The 9,727-nt window shown below is 45.6% G+C and overlaps 1 long non-coding RNA gene across 1 annotated transcript; it reads right to left on the bottom strand.

Moving 5' to 3' along the window:
* Positions 1-445: 445 nt before the first annotated feature.
* On the bottom strand, positions 446-6,383 carry LOC144165005 (uncharacterized). The gene is made up of 3 exons (XR_013321303.1): positions 6,093-6,383; positions 4,280-4,549; positions 446-707 (listed from the first exon to the last, which is right to left on the bottom strand). It is a non-coding gene; the product is annotated as an uncharacterized LOC144165005 (long non-coding RNA).
* Between the last annotated feature and the right edge of the window lie 3,344 nt (positions 6,384-9,727).

Here is a 9,727-nt window from a genome sequence, read left to right as displayed (position 1 = left end):
TGTGTAAACCCACTGACACCTTAACCCGCCTGAATCATCACTTTATAGATATTGAGGAATTTTACGAATTGGTTTATTGTAGCGAGCTGTCTAGTTTATTTCCCTATTTTTCTTGGCATTTCGTGTCTAATTCTAAATTTGGTGACTAGATAGCTTTTACTATGGTCATGCACTGGTGACAACGAATACTTCATTTTACTTTTAAAAAATTTTAGTTTTGTTTTATTGCTCACCAGCCAACGATCTGAAATATCAGAGGTGCTTAAAACGTATGTTGGCATTTCCTTCCTGCACTGTAGTACAACTAATCATGACTTTCACGATAATTTGTTCACAAATCGTAATATTTGGAAAGTATTCAGCCGAATGAAAATGTCATTTCAGAAGCATGTACAATCAGCAAGGCCTCAATGACTCTCACGACGCGGTTCACTTGTTTCTGTCACAAATAACCCGAGTGCAGACACATTCCACCGAAGACGAAAGTAACATGCCCTCTTGGGTGATGAATATTTAAAAAGCCTTAGGAGTAAATTAGCTGCTGAGCACATGAAATTGTGGCATTAAAATAAAAGATCCCTCTGTGGCATCTTTCACTTGGAGGAGCGCTTGACCACAAATTTGGAGAAGCTGGAAAATGTTCCATGAACCGCTCCAGCCAGCAGAAACGATGCAGGACACAAGTTGGTAGGCGGACCGTTGGCATCCTGCGATTGTGAAGATATTTCTGTTTAGTAGATGCTCTTCTTTTTGTACAACTGTTTATTTCACCTTTAACAAGCAGCTGAACTCCTTAACGTTTGCATAATAAAATGCTGCAATGTGGAACAGTTAGCAGGGTTACCTCAATTTTGCTTTTCTACAAATTAACACAATGTAAGTAATCTGCACACAACTACAATCAAAGTACAATTTTCACCTACTTCACTGCTAACATCAGCGTTTGACTGCTCAAGCACAAATACAGGTTAGACATGTGAGCAATCTGCTAAACTTATCCCCACAAGCTGAACAATCATGCATCAGAAATCGGCAAGGAAGGAGGTGTCACCTTTAAATGGCCCCTTTTTCGTTCAAAACATAAACAACACCTGGAAGCTTGAAGCATGAGAGGGGGTCTTTCACGCTGACAATGTCAGAACATAGCTTGCTAGTGGGCACGTGAATGATGTGCATAATGTGTTTCTTGAAAATGCGTGAAAAGCTTGATTGATGTGTAGGACGAGAATTGCAGCACGTTTTGACACAGGCCTTGTAGACGCTTCTGCCTGCTAATGTCAATGCGGATTCCTGCTACTCGCCCTCTTCGCTTCTTTCTGAATATAATGCTTTAGGCAGCCACAAGGACTGCATCAAAACGTGCAGCAATTACCTACGTCCCCCACATTCGTGAAACTCTCGCACACATTTTCAAGAAACGCAGTGCATACATTGTGCATTTGCCCACTAGCAAGCTGCGTTCTGACATTGTCAGCATGAAAGACCACCTCTCACGCTCCAAGCTTCCGGGTATTGTTTATTAGATTCCATTCGCTGAATGCAAATCAGTGTACATTGGCGAAACGGACAATCTGCACAGAAGATTAATGCAGCACTGGAACGAAGTGAACAAGGGCCATGCAAAAACAAGTCCACTGGCAGAGCACCGTGAGAGGACGGGACACGTGGTCGACTGCAAAAAGACAAAATTACTGACAACTGAGTGCAATCTATCTTCTCGATTACTGTTCGAGTCCCTCATCGTTCAGACGACGCCCAACATTATCAACATAATGGATGGCAATCTGCACCATATCTATGCAAACTCATTGCGCCGCGTAATGACCAATATATAGCTTCGTTTTCCACGACACATGCTCACCGTGAACAAGCAACAAACCGTTAAATGGCTTTCTTGACTTGGTCAGTGACCTACGTTTCATCACTGCAATAATGCTTTTACCTGCCTACACGGCATTCCGTCAAACACTGGACTACACCACATGAGCCATTGCCGTTCTTAACCTGCACCAGAGTATATAACCCTTCACTACTGCTATGAGATAGAACCATAAACGCACTCCAATATGGCCTTTATATTTAGCTCTTGGAAACATTATGTATAATTTTTACCTTTAAGTTGCACCTGCTACAGCAGCGGGTAATATACCAAAAACATAAAAAAATGGTGGTTTAACACGCCAAAGCTACACTTGGGATATGGGGAGCACTGTAGGGGAAGGCTTCGCATTAATTTTGACCATCTGGGTATTTTTGTGCGCATCGAAGTCACAAAACACGGGCGTCTTTACGTGTTGCCTCCATCTGAAAAGCGGCCACACCAAGCGGTATCTAACCGACATTCGCCTCCACAGCACACCACCCTAGCCACTGCAGTGGGTTAAACATCTGAAATAAAGCGAGTTTTGGAGTGCAAATGAAAATATTAATCACACGTCTTATTTTCCCAATCGATGTACTATCGCGCCCGATTTGACTTGCAACAGGCGAGCGGCCGCCGCAGCTGCTCCCCGGGAGGCGGTGGCGCCTTGCAGCGAAGCAACCGAGAAGTAAAGGGAGAGGGTGTACGCCCTTGTGATAATCATCAGCACCCCCCGAGTGCTCTGTTGCCATTCGCGCTCCGAATGCGGTGCGTGTGGAGCTGCCCGATGTAGTTCAGCTTGGCGCAGCCTTGCGACTCCACAATTGTGGTGAGGGGAACAAAGCGGCGCAGTGGCGTCCCAGACGTAGCTGAAAGCATAATAGTGCAATTCGTATCGTGAGGCTTCGTAGAGGCAGAAGCAGTAACTAAAAAAATGCGGCCAGCCAGTGTTTCAGGTAGCTTTATTTGTGTGGAAGATTGAACGTAATCGATATTTCGCGACGCCTTATTATTACCAAACTGGAAGGCTTGCGCAAATGCGCATAGGAGCATTGCAGCCAATGATAAAACTTACCGCTGGCGATGCGGTAAGCCACTCCGAAAACGTTCGAGGTAACAATTTATACCAGCCGCAAAGAAAAGAAGACAATGGTGCACACAGGGGATGCCGATGGGTATCGGAAGAGCGGACCCCCTCTCCCTTTACTTCTCGAATGCTTCACTGCAAGGCGCCACCGCCTCCCGGGGAGCAGCTGCGGCGGCCGCTCGCCTGTTGCGAGTCAAATTGGGCGCGATAGTACCTTTTGAAATCCACCATGCAATCCCCCCTCCACTACCGGCATACCAAAACACCTTTGTCTCAAGAGGTAATCAGGCTGTTGTTAATGAAGTAAGTATTTACAATTCGGGACTTGCCACCGCTAAAGTCATGCACTTTGTTTTAGAGATAAGCGACATTAGCCATTTGCAGCACCAGGAGTTAATTGTGTTAAGATCAGATTGAAAGCATTGACGGTAGTAGTTGAAAGAAATTGTGTGATAAATTACATCATCTGCAAATAGACCTACATGGGAGGATATGCAACATGGAAGATAGACCAAGCAACCTGCCTGGGGGGACAACACAGTAGCACGAGCAAAAGAAGTATATAGTTATTAGAAGTAAACTGCATTTCAGAAGAATGAAAATCTTTCGCTCAAGTGAGGACATTAGGGTGAAGTTTGAGAAGTAGTCTGTGGTGTGCAATGCGATTGAATGCTTTAGAAAAATCAAGAAAAACTACCGCAGTTTGTAAGCCTGCGTCAATGGATCAATGTAGATCGTGAACAAATCCTGAAAGTTGTGTTTCTCAAGTAACCCTTGTGAAAACCGTGGTGATACTCGAATGTGATATTGTGATTTTATAAATAATTAGCGACCTGAGAGTGGATGAAATGTTTCCCGACCTTGCATATGGTGCTTGTTAGGGAAATTTAATGGTGAAGTACCTTCTCCTGATTTAAAGATTGGTGCTACCTCGACTATCTTCCAACCATTGAGAATAGTGCCTGTCATGAGAGACTGCGAAAAAAGCGCTGTCCGAATTCTACAGACTGCGGGATGTACTTTTCGTTATAGTATGATTAACACCAGTATGATCTGAAGTAGACCAGTTTGTATTGCAAGCTTAAAACCATATCGAAAGATCCTAAATGTTTGCTTGGCTTGATTACATACGAATACTTGCTTCAAAGTTGGTTCAATTTCTCGTCTTGCCCTTTAGTCGTCGGCGCCAGATTCTCTTCAATAGCTCTGCTAAGCAATGACACGCTCCATACGCACAGCACTGCTTCATGAAAATGTTTCAAATAATCAGAGGCCACAGCACTGCTAACAGGTATACATCATGGCAGGTTCCACAACATGCAATAACTAACCTGAAAGTACATAATCGGTGGGTGCACCGATATGGCAGCAGTGCCTGGACCGATGTGTCGAGCAAATGCGCTGACTTCTGAACGGGTGGTCCAAGCGGCCAGATGATGGATGAATGACCATTCCTGGCGGCAAAGCGTACGGAGCACCAATGAAAGGCCGGGCAGTACTTGGGTACAGCAGGTGCAGTGTCGGTTGGCCAAGGGAGGCCCTGGCAAAGCCTTTGAAACTGGACTGGAAGGCAGCTGACCCAGGATAGCCAGCAGCAGCACCTGCAGGTGCATAAGCTGTGAGTGTGCTGACACTTGTTGAAATACAAGGAGAGCACACACAAAGCAGGAATGCTTACATCAAGTAGATTTTTAATCATTTAAAGACAGTAACCTCCAAGGCACTAATAAGAACATTCCCGGAACACCCCAAGTGAAATTTAGGTCACAGTAAGAATGTATTTAGTAGACCCGCAGGTACTGTGAGTGGGGTATGCATGAAATATGCAAAGCTAGCTACTGAGCTAATTTGCATGGAACGCATGCTAGCAGCTCATCTGTATCCCTTGCTTTCAATCGGAACTGGTGTGTGATAGTTGAGGTTCCTCCATTTCAATGTCTGACTTGTATCTGCACGTTCAATTCTCCAATATTAATCGAGTTGAGTGAGTGCCTAGAGCTTTCTTGTTAGTCTCTGTATGGCCTGCGGTTTTGCGAAAATGAAAACTTGCGAATTGGCTCAATTTTCTGCACTAATTTAAACAATACATATGCCTCTGATATCAAGCCCCAGACTTCCCGACAGCTACTCTGACGGAATCGGCAGGCGCCTCGTAGGCGTTGTGAAATCTCCCCCACTACCCCGAGACTATGCTAACTCCCTGCGAGGCCACATGCGCGCATTTCACCTTCAATTTGCACGTATGTGAATTCTATACCTCTATGAACTCTCAGACGGGCGTTGTCATATTCGTGCCGGTCTCGTGAAGCTCGGCAACGTAAATAACCGTACTCGCTCGCTGGCGCGCGGCCCGAACTCTCTCACCGTTTTCTGCCCTAGCATACTATTTTCTCCCCCTTGCACTTTGTAAATTCTCATCTGTTTAACTACACATCGCGCGCCCTCACCTCTTGCCTGCTTTTCTTCCAGCACAACTCCGTCAGCACCCGGTCGACGCGTACGCTGTCGGGGCGCGTTGGCGAGCCAGTACGGCAATTTCACGACGCTGTTGTCGAGCTTTACGAGAACAGCACACATATCGCTACCCGAAGACCACGAGGCGTACGGTCGCCGGTCTCGCGAGCACAATAGCTGCGAAGCGCACTGCACGGAATTCGTGTAAAGGGGGGGGGGGGAGAGATTTCACAACACCTACCAGACGCCAGCCATGGAATCAAGTGTACGCTTTTTCACGTGCACTTCCAGGGAACCTCCTGTTCAAGTTATTTCTTGGTATACCGCGGGTATTCACGAGGGAGGACTACTCACAGCATTGTGCCACTCACGCGAAATTGCGACTGCGATCTGCAACCGGAAAGGCACTGTTTGAGAGAGACACATAAACAAACGCCCCGGTGTTAAAGAGCCTTGCGTGATGTGAAATTATTAGCAGCCGTGTACCACAGCGCGAGCATCCTAGCCAAGGTCTAGCTTCAGCGTAAATTGATGCTGACTTCTGCGGAAACGGTGGACTGGGCGCCAAACAAGTATACTAACTCACGTAGGCTCTCAGAGCAAACGAGATGGGGGTCTAGCGAATTACTGACCCATAAACACCAGAACTCGTTCCAACCAAATACAGAATAATAAAAAATGCGTACTCACCCGAGCAAAAACGATGTTTCCAACGTACAATTCTCCTTCACTGTCGTTTTCATCTCGCGGACACACGAACACGCTTTGTTCTGATGCAATGTCATCCACTTTTGACGCGCAGTATTTTATCCGGCGATGATCGTTCTTCCGGGGTCCCCATGTTCAACACACGCGTAGGTTGGAAGGGTAGACATCACCCATAAAGCTTCTATAACTATGATTTAAGCTTGAAATAGATAAAACAGATTAAATCACGCCACCAACCACTCGGCACAAAACGCCATGAAAAAACACACAAAAAGTGAGAGATAGTTGCCAGACTTCAAATGCAGCACCTGTATGTTTTACGAAAATTGTGTTAGTACTGTAATGTTGGTAATTATCTTTCTGCTTTCAAAGTTTGAACTGTGTTTATAACTTAAATTTAAGGTTTTTAAACACAAAAAGTGAATACACATAAAGTAATTGACATATATACTGATATTGTAAAGAGCTTTTGACGTTTGTTTTGGTTTTGTTTTCACGGCAGGCTTCTCAAGAGAGAACGTGCGAGAAAACGAGCTACTTTGGGTTTAGGAAGAGGGCGGTAAATGTCGGCGTGATAGAAAGCAAGGAACAGGCGCTTACCGTGGTCGTAAAAAAATAGGCTAATGAAACGCTCACCAAAAAAAAACACGTTCAACGAGGAATCGAACCACTGACCTACAAAACAGTAAACAGACGCGTTAACAATCACCTATCTCGGTGGGCGGTGTTCGCGGGCGCCTAAAACAACTCTATACTTACGTAAGTTGTCAACGAATATTGTCGCTTGTGTATAGTTTATGCTGCATTTTTGAAATTCTGGCTGTCCTAACGCTTGTTTCTCACGCACCGGTCTTGCAGACGAGGCCGCATTGCTAGCGCTACAAGCGATTGAGCCAAAGCTCCATTATTTGACTCAAGAAAAGCTATCGCAGTCAACCCGACCTTTTCTGCGCAAGCCACGGTAGCCACGAAATCAATGGAATGTGCCGTTAGAATTATGGCGTTGATAACGCTTGTTTGACCGGCACCGTCTTGCAGACCAGCAACGTCGCTCTAATACTACAAGCGATGTCACTCCTGGCATGTCAGGCGCATCAAACCCATCGTGTAAAACGACTGCTAACAGTGCGAAAACCTCCGAGTTTGTAACAAGTGGGGAATATTAGAAAGCGACCGAAGCATGCGGTGGCGGCGACGTAATAGGTACAGCAAGCAGGTAGGCAGAACAGCAGCGTAGGGTTACCACCTTTCCCCGAAAAAAAAACGGGCCTTCAGGGGAGGGGGGGGGAAGGGGGGATATGTGTTGAGAAAAGACGCCATGTTTTTTAACACGCAGTGCCATTTATTGTAGTTTCTTTTAGAGATAAATCAACATAACGTTTGTACTGAAAGTGATTGAGAGCTTGGCTAATCGCTCTGCATGTGCTTCAGTGAAAAGTAACCGCAATTGCTGACCGCGGCGGTAGAATTTCGTTATTTTGTTTTTCCCTTAGGTCGCCCTCCATCTGAGGCAGCGCGCTCGCCCGCGTATTTTCTCTGCTCGCGTGTCTTTGCGCAGCTTGTCGACGCGTATTTATCGTCTTAGTTGTTGAATTGACGCTTATAAAACGCCAAAACGGACATAATCACGGCACAAAAGCCAAAAAACCGGCTGATGACGGCCGGTTTTAGATATGGACCGGCAACCGGCCCGCTGTTTAAAAAACCGGTCGGGCCGGTCCAAAACCGGGAAGGTGGCAACCCTACGGCAGCGACGAGCGAAAATGATTTTACACGACCGCCCCCGTCGGCCTGCGCAAAAAAGGAAGATAGAACCCCTGCATACACGCCCTCGAAGAAAGCTGTACAGCCGATTCAGTTTGTTGTGGACGAAGAGCAACCGAGGCTGCAGCCACAAACGATTGTGCTTGCCGTGGTATGAGCCAAAGCATATCTTCACATCGTTATGTTATCGTCCGTCTGACTGTTACTTAGTGAAGGGAAAAATTCAGAACACAAACTTTGACGTCTAGCGTCTATGCCAGACATAGACGCTGCTGTTTAGGCCCTAAAAACCACCTTCAGGGCGTCCGTCAGTTCTGTCTAATGGCGCGCTCGCGCCGCTGATTACGAACAAGGCGTCTGTAGGCGTTCACTGATCGTGTTCGCGAGCCGGTAAACGCCATCACGGTTAAACTCCCTGTTGGAAGACTACGCTGTTGGGACGATAGAGTGCCGACAGAACTTCGTATTAGCCCCACAGGCGTGCTGTGAGCCCAACAAGAAAGTCTTGTTTGACTTTTTGCCCGGGGCATAATAATACGGGAACAAATTCTTAGGTGAATTCGATTTCGTTGAGGACACGGATGCCTTGCGTAAAAGTTTTATTTATAGGACTACAAGAGGCATTTTGTAGCCTTCCCTTCCCCTGCACCCAGACATCGAAACGAACCTTGTGATACACTCGAAGAAGTAGATTAGTGCAGAGTGGAGTTCAAGCATTCAGCACGTTTTGTTCAATTTACGAACAGCAATTTTAGAGCATTTCCCCTGGTCTATGTGGAGAGTTCGTATTTAAACCTCTCAACGGGAGGTGAAATAGTGCAATGTGCGGTTTAAACATTCAGCCTCTTTTTGTGCAATTTTGCATGCTTGCATTCACACACCGTTCTTTTAGGCACCCTAACGACATGGTGCCGTGGTAACACCCCAATCGAGAAGAAATACTTTTTAGCACCCCTTTAACGGTCATAGCACCCTTTGAAACTGTTGATTACACCCCTGAATTTTGGCACCCTCGAGGTGGGGTGCCCGACCAATATTTGGGCGCTTGAAAGGTGCAAAAAGGGTGCAAAATGTTCAGTACACCCCTCTAGCACCTAAAGGGTGTAAAAATGTTAAGATTTACACCCCTTAATTTGTGGCACCCTCATGATTGGGTGCCGGAGCAATGTTTTGGTCCCTAAAAGGTGCAAGAAGGGTGCAAAATGTTGAGTGCACCCTTTTAGCACCTTAAAGGGTGTTAAAAATTTTAGTGTGTAATAAGAGATTTTAATATCCAAGGAATTTATTGGTCCTCGTTAAGTTATTCCGGCAGTGACCCCGCAGTTGGGAGCGAGTTGATCACCATTTTATTCAGTCTTGATCTTGCCCAAATTGTAGATGCCCATACTAGACTGAATGCTACACTTCACCTTGCTTTTGTGAACTCCAGACTGACACTAAATATCTCCTGTAATAGAATAGATGGTATCTTTGAGCACGAAGGTGTTGTTGTTTGAATTCCCGTTTCGTTATTCAAACCACGTACCGTCTATACGACTTCTCGAGACTTCAACCAGGCTGACGATACATCGGTTATCGAGATATTAGCTGGCGCTTTTCATAATTTTGGTAATCTTAACCACCATGGCGATCTAAACACTCTTTTAAATTACTTTAAAAATATCGTTGAACATTGCATTGACCGCTTCGTTCTCATTAAGACAAAGATAATAACAACACTCCTTGGACGAATCTATATTTTACACGCATCGTGTAGAGTGAACCGTTTACCGCGTCTGAAAAAACCCAGCAATGCTTAGAGCATTATTCGCTTCCATAAAGGCAAAGAGGTCCTACATGCAAAAATTAATAGC

This window comes from Haemaphysalis longicornis, unplaced genomic scaffold, assembly GCF_048455015.1.
Source record: "Haemaphysalis longicornis isolate Haplotype H1 unplaced genomic scaffold, Haemaphysalis longicornis Haplotype H1 scaffold_14, whole genome shotgun sequence".
Taxonomy (NCBI): Eukaryota; Metazoa; Arthropoda; class Arachnida; order Ixodida; family Ixodidae; genus Haemaphysalis; species Haemaphysalis longicornis.
Note: the sequence above shows the minus strand (reverse complement) of the source record. Positions and strands in the feature narration are given on the sequence as shown.